Raw genomic sequence first — 17,139 nt, 5'->3', positions numbered from 1 at the left:
TTTCAAACTGAAGTGTGACAACCCAACCGACAGACGAAATTTCTCAGGGATGAATAAAATGTTAATCTACAAATAACCAGCATTTTGCATTTTTTTTTGAATTTATTGCCAATTTTTCTTGTGTTTGTCTTAAAGCATATTAAGTCTTGTTAAAATCATTTAATCAAGGCTGTGGAGTCGGAACACAAAACGTTTTACTCTGACTCCTCTAACTCCTGTTTATGTAATTAAGTGATTATAATCTACAAATTTCATGAACATATGCATATACCATTACCATAAGTAACTAATGCATATCAAAAGGAATAAATAAACTAGACATAAGTCAGTAAAGTTTTACAGACACTGACTCCCAGCTACTCCAACTAAGATTCCATAATCCTGTATTTAATGCCGGCATAATAATAATAATACCTATTGTAAATGTTTAATTTATTCGCATTTAAGCTTTATATATTTATTAGAGTTTTCTAAATGAATAATTGCAAAGATATTCCAATAAGATTATATATGTATTGAAAAAGTCTATTTTGTAATAAAATCGAAATGTTCAAATATATATATATTCCATGCTGTCTGTTTCGTTTTTCATATAATTTAATTTTCACTTCTTCTGGGTTCACTCAGGGATAAATAATTAGCAGAATATCTGTTCCAGAAAGAATAAATTTCCTAAACAAAATAGTTTTACGTCATCTTTATGTCCCTCTTACCAAGATTAAAATAGAGATATAATGCTATTAAACCTTATATATAGAATCCTTATTCATTGGTTGCTTTAATTTATACTTTGCATTATGGCACATAAATGTTTTTCAGATTATTTAATATCAAAATATTGTAAACAATTTATTGCATTTTTTTTTTTTTACGGCCATTTTGCTTTATTTAATGAGGATGTTGACACCTCCCTGCAAGAACCGCAAAAGTCCTAACGGGATATGCATGCAACTTGGGACTGATTATGTATTTAATATCCCCTTCACACTTACGCCTGAAAAGAAAGTTGGTTCAACTCGCCTACATTTAATGCAGAAATAGAAGATCCATTGATTTTTCCCCCTGTTATATATATATATATATATATATATATATATATATATATATATACACTAATAATTGAACAGAAGTTGCAATGATATTTTGTATGGTGGTGGCATTTGGAGAATGCAGATATCTTAATTATGTTCATAGTGCTGTTTTAGTTAATCCGATCCTTGGAGAATTCTTTCTGTTCCTTCACATCACGTTGAGCCGTTCGGTCAGCGAAATGACTCATCTAAGCTGCCTGCCGAGAAACACGGAACGATTTAGGAAGATGCGAGATGGAGATCAAACTGATAAGGATGTGAATATTAGTTCCGAAACAGCTTATAAGTCAGAAATAAAAATGACGCATCATAGAATTTGTGAAGAATGTACCAGTTAAAATATTAAAAACTAGATTATCCTCCTTTACGAAGGGCCCCTTACATTTTCATGAAATAAAAAAAAAAAAAAAAAAAAAAAAAAAAAAGATTTTTGGGTTATATTTGCTAAAACGGTTTCTTTTTAACTTCCACTTTTTGTTTCGCGAAAGTCTTGGCGGTGTATACAGAGGAAAAGTCCCTTCTGATTAATACTAACGTAATTCCAGTTTAATTTTAAAACTACATAAAAAATAGTCATTACTTTGAAATGACTCTTTTTCTGAATAGTTTTATTTTTAATCAAATTATATTTTTTTTTAGTCTTTACTTTGAAGATCATTTTTTTTTTTTAGAATGATTTTATACAAAAAAAAATCCATTTGAAAAGTTTGCATCAAAAATAGTCTTTATTTTAAATTGTAAAAAAGTCATGATGGGGACCGATACAGAAATAGTTTCTGCGAACAATTACTTCTGTACTTTCTGTAAATAGACACTTTTGTTAATTACCTCCTTGTTGTATTATATCTTTCCCGCTCTTTAAAGCCACAACAAATGAAGGATAAAATAGTGGAATTTCTATGGGTCCCACTAATATCAATTTATTTTCCTATTACTAAGCTTGCATGATTATTCTGTGTGTGTATATATATATATATATATATATATATATATATATATATAGAGAGAGAGAGAGAGAGAGAGAGAGAGAGAGAGAGAGAGTAGCTGGTTTTGGATTCTTCGGATTACTGTTCTGATTTTGAATGCTACTTTCACAATATGTAACTGTCGATCTTCAAGTCTATCTTGTTGAACTCTGAAATCTTTCCGTCAAACTTGGGAATCTTTACAAAACTTCAAATAGAACCCCTTTATTTAATCCATGGAGGTAGAATGCTTTTGTTTCGTCAGACATGACTGTAGAAGTCTGAAATAATTCGCAATTGTGTTTTAAGAGTCTCCGCATTGAGGATTGAACCTTCAAACTTCTCCAGAACAGTGTCAGTTACAAATGAATTTTACCAAGTACTTTATCCCCTACACCACAGGTCCATGTTGACGGATCAAGAGCATGTTACCAGCTTAGATTAAATAAATGATTGCATTCAAAGTTTTGTGCAGATTCTCGAAACAAAAAGGTTCACATAGTTTGACAAGATACACAAGTTTGGAGGTTACATCCACTGAAATGTTGTGCATTTAAGATGAGAACAGTAGTCTGAAGAATCCAAAGAATATCAATAATCAATTCCCATAAAAAAATTCAGAAACAGAATGATTGGTATTTAATACTTTCCATTTTATGTAAGGCAAACATAACAGTCATATGACTGGATTTGAATTCCACTGTATTACTAACCCATTCACAGCTGCTTAATGGAATAAGGATAAGCATTGACTCTCTTCCGGCCAGCTTCACTTTCGCCCAAGGATATAAATTAATTCTATCCGAACGAAGGTGTTTCCCCTTGTCAAAATTTGTTAAAACTGTCGATGCACGAGATGTAGACACAGATGTGCTGAGACGTGAGAGAGTAACAAACTGTCTTTATTAGTTTGTGAATATCACGTGTTCGATAATTCCAGGATATGGAGGAGGGGGATAAAAACATGATAATTACTTATCGTGATATTTATTCATAAACTGTAGTTAATTTTTTTCTTTGTGCCATGTCAACCCCTTTGGGGGTTATTTAATGTCAAAACAGAAAATCTATTACAATTTTCAAATTGGTTTGGTTCAACTATTTTACAGTTTATCAATATGTTTAGGACTATTAAGTGGACAATACGAATAATACCAATTGCTTACTCTAAACAAGGTGTTATTTTACTTATTATAGTTAGAATTGTTATGTTATTTTACTTATTATAGTTAGAATTGTTATGTTATATAGAAAATCTGCAATAAATAACTTGCAATTATCAAGGAGGTAAGTTGACTTAAAAAAAATAAATAAAAAGAATAAAACTTTTTGTTTACTCTTTTTTGTCACAAACAAGGTATATTGCCATTTAGATGTGAGGCTACTAATTGGGATTGCGTCTGCAGTGGACAACTATGTAGGGATTTCGGCCATGAGACGTCTGTTTGCATTACATTTAAATTTCTCCAGTCAGTGAAACAGGAAACAGGGAGAGAATTCTAAAGTCTAGAAGTCCATAAAAAGAAACGATTAGAGTAGGTTTTTCAGCATCTGGGACATCAACAGTGAAGGAGTGGGATTTTGCTGTTTGTCAAGTTAGTTGGGAGTATGTACGTCAAGGGGCACAAGCACTGAGTTCATCAGAGCACGTCCTCAATGTATTTGCTTCAAGCAATCGTTTATAACAACTGGTTTATTTTTTCCCCCACTTCAGTTAATAAAAGTCTACATCAAATTTGTATAATTTATTTTTTTTTTAAGAAATTTTGTGCTTTGTACTTTAGATATTTGCACTGTAAAAGTTTTATTTTATTATTCTTAGAGAAATTCCAGTTCCATTTTAAAGTGAACTTCGTATGATTTACTTTCTGAAATGTTTTATTAGCAAATAAAACTGATCATAAAATATTCAATAAGATTTTAACATTATTTTATAGGCCGGAACGATATCCAATAGGTAAAATTGCCCCCAACTCTTCCTCTCTGTTGATCAAGGCTAATAATGTTATATATTGAGGGATGATTGGGGTATGATACTTGATAAACACCATTTCTTGTGACATCATGTACAAGAACTGAAAAAGCACACATCTCTTAAATTAATAAATTTAATATATAACGTTGGCCGTGTGGTTTGTTCCTTGCTACTGAGGTCAGAGATTGCTTTGTGGCCAGGTTCAACACTCCCTGCACTGATTCCCCGAAAGGATGAAACACTAGTGTCTATACGTATTAAAAATAACTATAATAATAATAATTATATCAGCCCTTTAAAGAATTCGATTTTTATCATTGAGCACTACAAGTTGAAATTAAAGTCGGTCACATGAACAGATCATGTGATAATCATAAGATCGCTTTTGTCGTCTTGATATTTATATAAATATTAATTCATATAAATGTAAATTTGAACTGTATTTCTTGTGGTTAACATTAGCCATGTATTTTGTGCCTTGCTAATGAAGTCAGAGATGGTTTCGTGGCTGGGTTCGAAACTCCTGCACTGATGATTCCCGAAAGGATGAAACACAGTGTGTGTGTGTGTGTGTGTATGTGGAGGTACAAAATTTATAAACACCTTTGAACATTAGCAGAAATCTCTCTAGAGAAAAATCAATAGCAATGAAAAATAATATTAATGGTGAAAATAAAGAGCAAAGGGGATTTTTTAATATATATTTAAGGTGCTAAAAGACGATTAAAAAGAAACAATTTAATTCAATAAACGAGTATAAAACTATTAAAATGGCACCGCGTAGGAAAAAAAAAAAAAAAAAAAAAAAAAAAAAAAACGGAAGGGAGGTGAGTTTCCCAAAGAGATTTAACGTTTTTATCGATTCCTTCTGCCAACACAAAAAAGGTTTTCGAATCGTGATAGATTCCAACATTTTTAAATGACTTTTGGAATTCGCTCTATGCAGTAGCTTGAACCATTCTTTTACATTTATTGGCACAAGAAAAATTCTCAACCAAATGCTGGCATAAAGAATCAATAAAAACGTTAAATCTCTTTGGGGAACTTTGTCCACTTCCCTTCTGCTTTTTTTCTCCTCCTCTCACACGGTGCCATTTTAATCACCTTATACTCGTTTACTCAAATTATTTTATCTTTTGACATCTTAAATATAAAACATCCCCCCATTGCTCTTTATTTTCGCCAATAATATTTTTCATTGCTTTCGATTGTTCTCCTCATGAGATGATAGCCGAAAGAGCTCGAGAGAGATTTCCGCTAATGTTCAAACATGTGTGTACACACACACACACACACACACACACACACATATATTACTCCTACATATTTTTTTTTGTGTCTATTGATATTCATATTAAAAACCTTTTCTTCTATTTATTTAAAAACAAAATACAACTTTGTTATATATGGGTTGTGGAATTGCATTAATTTGCAAAAGATCTAGCTAAGTTGCATATTCTTTTAAACATTCATTTTAATTAATTCCCTATTAGTTGCTTCAGTTTTCTAATGGGATAATCATCTTTAGTTAACTATTACGTGTAATTATATTCATGCAGATATTCTACATGATTTATACTTGCATAATATTTGCGTAAAAAGGTTATAAACACAAACATCTTTCTATATATTTTATGTATGTGTATATACATTTGTTTAAAAATGTTGCCTTCCAAACTCCTATCAGTTTTTAGTCTACAAACATGAAACTTAATATACAGGGTATACTATATATTGGGTCCAATCTATGCTCGTATAAATTCGTTTTTCTTTTGTGTGTATTGATATTCATATTAAAAACACTCTTTTCTATTTATTTAAAAAGAAAATTCAATTTTCTTACGTATGGGTTGCCGAATTGCATTCACCAGCAAAAGATCTAGCTAATTTGCATATTCTTTTAAACATTAATTTTAATTCCCTATTAGTTGCTTCGGTTTTCTAATGGGATAATCATCTTTAGTTAACTATTACGTGTAATTATATTCATGCAGATATTCTACATGATTTATACTTGCATAATATTTGCGAAAAAGCTTATAGTAAACACAAAATTGTTTCCATATATATTTATGTATACGTATATATTTTTGTTTAACAAATTTTGCCTACCAAACTCCTCCTAGAGTTTTTGATCTACAGACATGAAACTTCATATATAAGGTATTTGAATCCATGCAAAACTGTATATTTGGGTTTTAGCCCAGAAAAATCCGTGCAAAAGTGTGAAAATTAAAAAAAATGAAATTTGCCAGGTGAAGGTCGAACGTCGGCATTACAATGCATAATGTAGTAGCTATTGGTTTATGTTTTAATTTTTAGCCTTGCAGTAAACATGTTTTCATCGCCCAGTCATTGACGGCAGAGGCAAAATAAATCGTGAGCTGAACGTTTTGGTTTCGATTCTCAGTGGTGGCGCGGGAGTCTTTTTTTATACTTCTTAAATCATTACTATATATTGCATCCAATCTATCTATTTATATATCTTGATATCTAAAAAATATCTGAAAAATCTGTCTTTTCTCTATGGCAGTTAAGGAAGACTATTATACAGAAAGGCATTACTTTACATATTCACACTTTAATATATACATATGCACATAACCTTATGAACAGTGCATAGGGCCCGAGCAAAGCCGGACGGAACTGCTAGTATAATATAATAATAAATACAAAATCTGCATTAATCAAAATATATATATATATATATATATATATATATATACACGGCATAATCGCGTTGGCACACCGGTTCTCATCAGATCACTGAAGTTAAGCAACGTTGAACCTGGTTAGTACCAGATGGGTGACCATTTGGGAATTCTAGGCGCTGTATGTATTCTCCGATTATCTCGGTATTTGTTTCCAGTCATCCTGTACATACACTTCACTTGCCACTGGTATTTAACAATGTCGACTCAGGAGAGGTGTGGTTGGAGATTGCACACCTCCTGTCACAAAAATTTCACAGGTAGACACACCTTCGTGGGTATCCATAGTCTGTCAAAAACTGAAAGAGCCCCCATATATATATATATATATATATATATATATATATATACATACACACAGTAGGGGTCAAGTGTTTGCAAAGTGTATAAATTGATGAATTTATGCTTCAATATTTTCCAATATAATAACTTTGTTACTCACTGTTTGATATGCAAATATATGAAGTAAATTCATAGAAACGGAAACCAAATAATCATATTCTGGGGGGGTGTATAGATCTTTAAATGATTTCAGGAAGGAATATGGGCCAAAAGAGTTTGCAAGCACTCATTTATCCGCAATAAATACCATTTTTAAACATGATATAATTCGAAAAATTGTGTCATGATTATAGCACCATATATTGATAACATATTACAAGAAAACAACAGTTATTACTCAAATAACAATTAACAGAACAATACGAATTTATGAAACTATTTAACTCTTTATTCGCTTTCCTCCATTTTTAATCAAATCAATCAGCCTCCTATCAACAGAGGATGTTAATGTATGCACTTGCTGAGGTGTGATTTCAGAAGATACCTTCTGGATTCTCTCCCAAATATCTTTTTTACTATGGAATTGATGCCCGTTTTCGTAAACCTTCCTCTTCAGAATCGACCAGAGGTTCTCTATCAGATTCAAATCCGTGATCTGAGGTGGCCAGTCCATCAGACGTTCACCAGAGATCCCCTTGTCTGAAAGCCAAACTTTTGTGAACCGAGAAGCATGGCTTGGGGCATTGTCTTGTTGGATAATTAGATTGAGAGCATCATTTTGTGAATTCAACCAGGGCAATAAATTTGCTTCCAAAAACTTGCAGTAGTTCACAGAATTCATTTTGACACAGTCAGGGACAAGAAAAGGACCAACAATCTCACTTCCAGTAATACCAGCCCAAATCATCACTCCTCCTCCTCGTCTGAATCGCAAATGTGGGCTATTGCCTTTAAGAAGCCATCCCTTGGCCCAACCGTCGGGGCCGTCGCGGGTTGCTCTGGCCTCGTCAGTCCAGAGAACATTTTGAAAATTGGTTTTCAAACATTTAGTGGCCCATGCTAGTCGCTTCTGACAGTTTATATTACTCAAAGGAGGACATTTTGTCTGTGTTCTCTGGCCGGCTATCTGTTTCAAAATCCGATTTCGGGTTCTTTTAGAGATGCCAGACACTCCCGCATGGTCGAAAATAGCTTTGCTTGTAAACTCCTCTTGATTTTTCTAATATCTCGTGGTGAAGTCACTTTTGGTCTGCCATTTTTATGCTTTTTTCTTCCATCTTTGCCGTCAATGATGAAACGTTTCACAGTTCGATGATCTCGTTTCAAAATTTTCGAAATTTCCAGCAAGAAATGTAACAATTTCACTCTTCTCCCTATTTGTCAACATCATTCCTTTAGCCATTATCAATAAATTAAGATTACCTGCATAAACTTTTGGCTCACCTGAAAAGTGGAAAATGTCTAACTATTATAAAATTCTGGCTTTTATCGTAAAATGTAGTAATGGAACGAACCAGAATGGCAACCAGCAAATGATGGAAGAGTCCAAAATGAAAAATAAAGCAAAATTAATAAAGAAATTGAGAAAAAATAGGTCTGCAAACTCTTTTGACCCCCACTGTATCAGTATTCCAAGTTTAAGTTATATTCATAGAGGTTGGATTGACTTAAATTATTAATTTAATTAAGTTGTTATAAAACTACAAATAATTGTTTTATAAAATTATTGAATGTAAATAGCTTCCAAAACTTTCAATCTTTTTGAGGATTTGACAATTATTTTAAAGCTGTTTTAAATGATTTTCTATTCAACAGTTTAAATATTTAAAAATTCCTGTCAAATTTTAAAGAATCTAAAAATCCTTACAAAAATAGTCCAAATGGAAAAATGTCTTAATCAGTTAAGTGTTGGTGAACAATTGTCTTTTGGCTAGGAGCAATGTGTAGTATCTGTTCTGATATAACACTTCATTTTTTTTGTCTTCGCTCAGTGAAGGAGAGACATTCTTCTAGATTGAGGCAATTTTTATTTTCATTCTCATCCAAAGTGATCCTTTTTAGGGAGCTGAACATTAAAAACCAACTTTATGTTTAACTTTGCCCTCATGGGGAAGCAAGTAAATAGGAATGATTGTAAGTAACAGTCTTTTGGAGATTAGGCTTCAATCCTTTCTACAAGCGATAATAACTAAGAATCACAAAAAATTAACGCTTCTATCCAATCATGGTTATAGGAATGAAAACAACCCTTCCTTACCTCCTTTGTTCTATATATGATATTTTGATCGCAGAAATTTCCCTCTGGGCCAAATTACGGTAAGTTTGCAATAACAGATGCCACATACAAATTTATTATATCTAAACTTTTACCCACCATTTTATGTAACTTTTAAACGCCATTACAGACACATTTATTCGTTATAATAAAATCCTATCTTATTTCCTAAGAGCTACATCATCATGATCATGATTGTCAAGAAGTAGTTTGTATTTTTCCCTCTACCTTTCCCAGTCAAGATCGTGTAAATATATAACCATTATAGCTATATTGATCTGACACCCTTATTCAATGGATTAAATACTCATACAACTACCGTTGCACTTCACTATTCGATAATAATTTCTCCCCACTAACATTCCACTATTCTCATTAACTGTGACCATGACATTCTATTATTCTGGATTATACACAATTCTACAAAAAAAGGAACACGTCAGCCCATAACCAATATGGCCACTCAATCACCACGCATTGTTTTAAATCATTTATACTTTCCTATCGTCGCTTTTCCACTACTTTACAGACTAGTGTTTACAAAAATTAACCATAACATTTAGATTAAAGTTACACTAACAAAAAAGTCGTAAATTTTGTATAAATAGCTACCTCAGGTGATGTTTACATTTTTTAAAATTTATTTTATTTATCACATTACATGTTATGGTAATGTTTCTGAACCATTTGTCTTCTACATTAAAAAAAAAAAAAAAAAATCGTCCCAGCTTTCTTCATTTAATGATTTGATTTAATAAAAAACATTGTTCAATCGAGCATCAAAACTTATGAGATGATAATATGAACGAATCTATGGCAAACGTTTACGAAACTGACCCCCTATCAAATCCACAATTTACACTTTATTCACATTAATCTCATCGATCACAAACCTACCTTTCAAATTAAAACATTTATGACTTTTATCGTCAGGGATCAGTTTTCAATTATAAAATTCTACTAAATTGAACACATACTTTGTGACCATCACCGAAAAAAATATTACAATATTTTGCTCACCCTTATAATTGAAAAATGATCCGACAATAAGTCATAATTTTTTTTTTTTTCCAATTTTATTTTTTAATCTGAAAGTTAAGTTTGTACTTAAGGAGATTAACGTGAAAAAAGAAAAAAATATTAAAGTTTGGATTTTAGAGGAAAGGGGGAACAATTTCATAAACGGCTGCCGATTCTCTTCATAAAAGAGAGTTGTAGTAGCCCCTACATCAAAGTGGCACTGAGCCTACATTGGGGTGATTAGGCAAAGAAACAAGAAAATGTTTTTCACTTTCGAAATCATAAAAACTATTTCTTTTTATATAAAACACATTTTTACACTCTAAACCTGAATTATGTCCAGATAAATTATCATTTTCATTACTTTTTATTCGGTTTGTATTTGACTATATTTACGCCAGTTTTGTTTTTGTTTTTTCCCCCCTTTCTTTATCTGTCAAATAATTTACGCCATTAAAGTACAAATTTCCTCTTTATTAGATTGCCTACAGATATACTTATTTGGTGTATGTTTTTTTAATATAGTTGTTTTTTTGTTTACTTTTCTTTTCCAGAATCATTTTCCACACTGCTCAGACTTTTTTTTTAAGGCACTTTTTTTTATCTTAGCACCAACTACACCATTTCCTTTAAATAGATGACTTCTATAGGTTTTAGACTCTGCTGAATAAGACGATCTATTTTAACTTTGGCGGAGACAAGTAGTAGTTTCTGAGGTATGACATGCATTATGCACTGTAATTCATTGTTCTACGCACGTGCGATAAAAAGGTGTACTTCGCTCTGCACAGCACTGCCACCCACCCCCACTTTTTTTTGTTTAGTCTTTAATTGTGGGTATGCTGACAACATGTATCAAGGGTGAACCTGGGGTAAATACTTTGACAGTCCACCCCACCCACTCATAAAATTGGGTGTCTATTCCGAAAGCTGTTCTTACCATAGCGAAGTTGGTCATGTAACGTTCTTAACATGAGGAGATTAGGGGTGTCTACTTCAAAACTCATTCTTAACATTAGGACGTTGGGAATTGGCCATCAACAACAACTGCAGTTTATTTTTTTATGAGAAGGGGGCATGCTTCCACCAGGCAACGCTGGTTAGTGGGTCCTGCTAGCGGATTAATAACAATTTTTTAAAATCCATTCAGGATTCAGCATAAAGATTCTCAAGTTCAACCAGTACGTTTTCACGCGTTAAAAGATGGATTCTTGTCCAGAATGCCACCTTATATTCAAAAAGAAAAATCTGTACGATGTACATACCTGTGACGAATCGAAAATATTATTCCAAAACCCACAAATTAATCAAATTGTTTATTTTTATGAAATAAATTTTTAAGTGATTAATGAGAATACATATAAATAACATAAATCTCGCAAACTTTGAATTATTATCTCCTCCTTATTTTATTATTTTTTTTTTTTTTAGATTTTTCAAAATGGTGAGATTCCGCCAATGGTCATAAAATTTAATTTTCTTATCTAATATATAAAAGGCAAAATGTGTGTATGTATCTGCCAAAAATTTTTGACACGCGACGAATCTTGTTTTGAAGCTTGATCTTTCAGATGACAAATATTGAAAAATTGGCCCCCAAAAAATTATTCCTTTACCCTCAATTGGACAGTTTTTCTACAAGGAAGGGGCCGGTTTTTGCGTCAATATTTTCGCAAAGTCATCATCTCGGTTGGATTGACTGTGCTTAATTTCAATGTTTGGGACTTCCGGTCACGCCATGGAGGACATCGGCTAAGACGTCATATTTTTTTGTTTTTTTAACCTTTTTTCTCCTTCACGTTACGGCATCGGACCTGCTTATTTTTTTTTTATTTTATTTATTTTTTTATTTATGTTTTTTAACACATCTTTCCACCCGGGCTACCTACTTTTGTTTTAATTCCCCCCATACTACTACCACTTTTTTGTGTGGGTGTGAGTGTGGGTCCTTACTACACCACCTACACATACCCAGGCAACGCCGGGCACCCCCACTAGTTTTAAAATAGAACTACTTGATCATTGATTAATTTACATAATTTTTGGAATATGAAGTTTTCGTTTCATCACGGGCATGTACATCATGCAGATTTTTCTTTATTTTTATTTTTTTAAATTGGGGGAATTCTAGACAGGAATCAAAAGATGTACATAAAAAAGGCCAAAGGTTACAGCACTCGAAATGTCGTATAACAATCAAGATGAGATTAGTAGTACAATTAATACAAACTATCAATCCTCATCTAAAAAATTTTTGAACTCAATAGAATTTGGACAGTTTTAGTTGATTTGATTGTGCGCATCGGAATCCATGACTAGTTCGTGAGGAAAATATTTGAACAATTTCAGAAAAGAAAATTACCCTCTCTAACCAAGATTTGAGGAAATTATCCTTACAGTTGACTGCTTCGTTGTGTGTGTGTGTGTGTGTTGATGAAGAAAACTGCAATTAAGTTTCAGTTTACACGAACTTTTTCTTCTCAATTTACTCTGAAGAAGAAAAGAAAAAAATTAAATCAAAAAAATAATTCTGTTTTCCCTGCAGCACCCCGTCCCGGACGTTTTTTTTTTGTTTGTTTTTTGTTTGTTTTGTTTTTTTTTTCGGAAATATGCATCTAATTAAGTTCGTTTCCAGTGACAATTGGTTAAAATCGTACAGCATTTCATTTCTTTTTTTTTTTTTTTTTTTTGCAACAAATCTGACTCATACCTATGACGATTTTACGCTATCAATAGATAAACAGAAAATAAAAGTTGTGTTTTATATAAAAAAAAAAGATAAATCGATATCTTTTTTTTAATTCTATGAAATGTTAAATGAAGCATTTCATATAATTTTATAAATAGTTTTGCTTCATCTTTAAATTAACTATCACTGTATAATTAAATCACGTGATCGTTCTTGTATAATGACGTAGATTAACCATCCAGAAACGAAAATGGATATTTTCTGCTTCTGCAATATTTTGCTTTAATGACCGCCCCCTTCCTCACCCCCACTGTGGAATAAATTCATTGCTTTAATAGTCAGAGTTACGACTTCTAAAACTTCAGTTATATTTATGCCTTATGTCGTATACTAAAACGTAGAGGATTCAGAAATATTAATGCATATGAAAAAGAGTTTTCTGATCATATCTTTTATATAAAATTAAAATGAGATTTTCCCCTACGTTTCCCATACTATTGACTAGAATAGCTTTCTAAGATTCAGGTTCAATCATATTGAATTGCACTATTCAGTCCAGATTAATATTTGTTTTCATATTTTGAAAAAAAAAAAAATGCATTACAAATGTTGCCTCGTGTTCATCCAAGAACAAACAGAAACAGTAATTGTCGGAAAGTCATACATTTAAATTGACATTTGTGGAAACAGAAAAACAAGTCCACATGACGTCATTGAAGAATGGCTAACTCTATTCCTTCTGTGTTTCGGCAATTTAGAATGAATAATTAACAAACCAGATGTCTGCAGTATAATTGTCTGTGTTTATTAATTACAATTGACAACGACCGGTGTGTTTCATCCAAAAGAAAAAAATTCATTTCACAGTATCAAGAAATGTGGCACATCCATAGAAAAAAAAAAACTAGACAATCAGATGACAGACAGCATTAGCATTAAGCCATGCATTACAAATCTGGTAGAGATCAAAGAACTACCCAACCTCTACGATGTTTTTTCTGACTGGTGACCTTTAACCCTAACCGAAGCTACTGCAAACAAAAACTAAATTTTAAATCATCACCATCAGAGTGTTATACTGTTGCAGAGGGCCAAAAATTATGAAGGCGCCAATCAACCGTACAATACAAGGCAAGGAGGTAACGGCAATAGCAACGAGAGATGACAAACATAAATAATCGGTTAAAGATGATAGGATACGGTGCTTTATTTTTACCTAGAAAAAAGGTAAAAAGTATGGCAATGGATATCAGCATCAGCCGGAGCGAGAACAGGCATCTCGCAGGGTTGAAATTCTTGCATCTCTGAGGTAGGATGCCGTACCTCAGGTAGATTTGTATTGTTATAGGTGGGATCTGACGTTAGAAACTGGTAGGCGGAGGTCAATGACCACTGGAACAGGTGGCTGGACGTCAGTGGGCACTGGAATAAGTGCAATCACCTGTTTCATGAAAATGTAACGTGCAATTATCCGTTCCAGGAAAATGTAACGTGCAATCACCCGTTTCATAGAAAATATGTGCAATCATCCGTTTCATGAAAATGTAACGTGCAATCATCCGTTTCATGAAAATGTAACGTGCAATCATCCGTTTCATGAAAATGTAACGTGCAATCATCCGTTTCATGAAAATGTAACGTGCAATCATCCGTTTCATGAAAATGTAACGTGCAATCATCCGTTTCATGAAAATGTAACGTGCAATCACCCGTTTCATGAAAATGCAACAAGAAGAATAACCATATGAAGAGGAAAATCTTAAAAAAAAAAAAAAAAAAAAAAAAAAAAAGGCTACACTACAATGAATATTTTACTTGTATGTTAACTGCTAAATGAGACTTATCTAAGGCTTTGTGTCATCTAGGGACCTTGACAATAAAGAGGTGAGGTTTTACTGTGTTAGGTTAGTCTGGAGTATGTACGTCATGGTGGCACAAGTGCTATGAATTCAAAGCACATTCTACTAAAGTAAAACAGGCATACGAATGCAACATTGTGGTGAGGGAACGGAGGTTGGAACCTATTAGATTGAAGACTTTTTTGGGACCCTGACTTGTTTTAATTTCAGACAACTAAGTCAAGCGTTTGCACTACTGACTTAACAGCCCTGCCATCTACTCCTTTTTCCCTAACCACTCCTAGATCTTTTCAAGACTCCGAGAGGTGGTATTGTCAACTTTGAAAATCACTAACTTTGTTTTACACAAAAATCACAAAACTGAGCAGCATGGCAGCTCTGAACTAAATTTCTATCTATGCCCCTCTCCACTCTGTAGAACATTCAGAAAAGACACCCGTCTAGCTACAACAACTGCCAACAAGGAAATTTTATGGTCAAAGTTTTTTTTTTTCTATCCAGAGTGCCTCTATTTTGAGGAGCTGGATTTTCCTGACATTAACAACTGGCCTTGTGTTTAACTCTGCCCTCGTGAGGAGGCAAGTAAATAGGAACTCTTAGGCAAAACGATCTCACGACACTGCAAGCAAGAGACTAGCTTACTAACCAAGCATCTAAAGTGGATAACTGCTTTTGCATAGCAATTCAGTTTGTTCGATAAAAACGCGTTCTCATAAAATGTCTTTATCCTTCAATTGTATTTATTATTAGAACAACAGCAAAAAGCGGCCATTATTATTTTTATTGGATAAATATTTTTAGACAAGGCAGGAAATAATTTGATTCAACCATTTTTGTTTTTTATCATTTCATTTATTGCATGGCTGATCGCCTTCAACTGGCAACCAGATCAATGCTTAATGCTTATCTCGACTGGGAATCCAAATATGATCCCAAGAATAACAGATTTTTGACTGACGCATATGCCTATATTCTATTAAAATTGTGAATGTTGTTCGTTTGCTTGCCATCATGCATATAAATGGCGTAAATACAAGAGCAATAGAAGATGAAAAAATAACCTGAATTATTAAAAATCTTATTCAGCTCAAAACAAGGCATATTGTCACTTGGAATGTAATGGGCAACTATTTACTACTTGGGATCATGTCTAACAGAGGACTGTGGGGAGTTGAGAAACAAGATATCGATTTACATTACATTTAAACTTCTGCAGGTTAGTACAGTTAGGGAAGCAAGAAATAAGGAGAGAATTCCAAAGTCTAGCAGTCCAAAGGAAGAAACTATTAGGCTAGAAGGCTTTCTGCCATTTAGGAATCTTATCTAGAAATAAGGGTGCGTTTTGCTGCTTGTTGGGGGGTATTTATATTGAGGGAGCACAAATGCTAGGAGTTCAGACTATTAAATTACTTGTAAGACAGACACAAGGATACAACATTGCGGCAATGAGACAGACAGAGGTTGGCTGATAGTGTTGAACCTATTAGATTTGAAACTTTTTGGGGCCCCGTCTAACAGTGAGGGAGTAATGGTAGATGCATCAGCCATGGCAATAATAATCCATGCATAGGTGAATTGTGGCTTTGTAAAGACATATAATACTCTTGTGTGAGAAATTTTATAGCTAGCATGTTGGAGGAAGCCCACCTTTGCAGCAGTCTTGGTAATGTCCTCAAACGATGAGCTCTCAGAGTGTCATTTGTCATAGCAATCATGGGTTGAGAAGGCTTTTGTAGTTTTTAAAGGAAAGAAGTTTAATCTTAGTAGCATTAAATGTTATCATCCATTTATGGCCACATTTCACTACAGATTGAAGGTCGTTTTCTAAAGATTCTAACCTTGGATATATATTTTCTCCACTCATGTCTTTTATAGAGTATGTTGTCATCAGCAAATATACTCATCACAGACACAATCAAAGTAAGTGATTCATGAATACCAGGAATAATAAAGGCCCAAGGATAGATCTTCGAGGCACACATTAATGTCATGTAAATGTACGACCATCAAGGAAAATCTGGATTTTTCTCTTGTGTAGGAAGGATCTGATTGTGTTGAGTATTCGTTCAGAAACACCATATGATGAGAAGCCCTTCATGTCAGATCTTGTCAAAAGCTTTAGATATATCAAGGCTTACAGACCTAGTTTCTCCTGCCTTGTCCAGTATATGGTATATGCATTCAGAGATGACAGTTAAAATATCTGCAGTAGAACGAGCTTGTCTAAATCTATACTGTTGGTCAAAAGAAACTTAGCATTGACAAGGTGGTG

The 17,139-nt window shown here is 33.2% G+C and overlaps 1 protein-coding gene and 1 pseudogene across 1 annotated transcript in view; one reads left to right on the top strand and one right to left on the bottom strand.

Moving 5' to 3' along the window:
* LOC145254902 (CDP-diacylglycerol--glycerol-3-phosphate 3-phosphatidyltransferase, mitochondrial-like) overlaps window positions 1-17,139 on the bottom strand; it is a 316,634-nt gene that overhangs the window by 179,516 nt on the left and 119,979 nt on the right. The window lies entirely within an intron of this gene.
* On the top strand, window positions 6,754-6,870 carry LOC145254956 (5S ribosomal RNA; annotated as a pseudogene).

Source organism: Euprymna scolopes, chromosome 30, assembly GCF_053919585.1.
Source record: "Euprymna scolopes isolate OS-2025 chromosome 30, ASM5391958v1, whole genome shotgun sequence".
Classification (NCBI taxonomy): Eukaryota; Metazoa; Mollusca; class Cephalopoda; order Sepiida; family Sepiolidae; genus Euprymna; species Euprymna scolopes.
This window is presented reverse-complemented; position numbering and strand designations above follow the sequence as displayed.